Below are 1,088 nucleotides of genomic sequence, written 5' to 3' on the forward strand. Positions count from 1 at the left end.
AAGGAAAAATTTATTTAATTAAAAACAATTTTCCTTTTCTCAATTTACATGGCCGGTCACACCAAAGCTACAAACAAGGAGAGTTTTAATTAATTAAAACTTCCTAATTTATCTCCAGAAATTTATAAAATTTCTCCAATAATTTAATCCATTGGTTTATAAAAAAGGAAATTTAATAAATTAAAATCTTTCTTTTAAACATGTGGATAAAAAGAAAGTTATCTCTAAAAATTAAAATCTCTTTTAATCTACAAATAAGGAAAGATATCAAATCTTTTCTCAATCTTTTGTAGAAACTAATAAAAGAGAATTATTAATTTTTAAACTTTCTTTTAAATCATGAACATGGTTAAAAAGGAAAGTTTTCTTAAAATTTAAAATCCTCCTTTAATCAACAAATAAGGAAAGATTTCAAATTTTAAACTCTCTTTTAAACATGTAGATGATTTACAAATAAGGAAAGTTTGTACCAAAAATTAAAACCATCCTTTTAAACTACAAATAAGGAAAGAGATTAATCTCTTCTCTTAATCTTTTGTAGAAAACTATAAAAGGAAATTTTTAATTTTTAAACTCTCTTTTAAAATCATGATATCCACATAAGAAATAATTTTAATAAAAATCCTTTTAAATATTCTAGTGGCCGGCCACCTAAGCTTGGGACCCAAGCTTTGGCCGGCCACCTACATGGCTCATCCACTTGGTCTTGGCCCTAGCTTGGGTTCCAAGCTAGCTTGGCCGGCCCCATTGGATGGGTAAGAAGGTGGGTATGTGGTGGGTATAAATCTCTATATACTAGAGGCTACGATAGGGACCGAGAGGAGGAATTGGTTTTGGTCTCCCGATGAAATTAAGCATCCCGTGTTCGCCCCGAACACACAACTTAATTTCATCAATAATAATTCATTCCACTAAAGAACTATTATTGAACTACCGCACCAATCCCAAATTACATTTTGGGCTCCTTCTTATTATGAGCGTGTTAGTCTCCCTGTGTTTAAGATATCGAATGTCCACTAATTAAGTGAGTTACTGACAACTCATTTAATTAATATCTAAGTCCAAGAGTAGTACCACTCAACCTTATT

The sequence above is a fragment of the Zingiber officinale genome, chromosome 4B (genome assembly GCF_018446385.1).
Source record: "Zingiber officinale cultivar Zhangliang chromosome 4B, Zo_v1.1, whole genome shotgun sequence".
Lineage (NCBI taxonomy): Eukaryota > Viridiplantae > Streptophyta > Magnoliopsida > Zingiberales > Zingiberaceae > Zingiber > Zingiber officinale.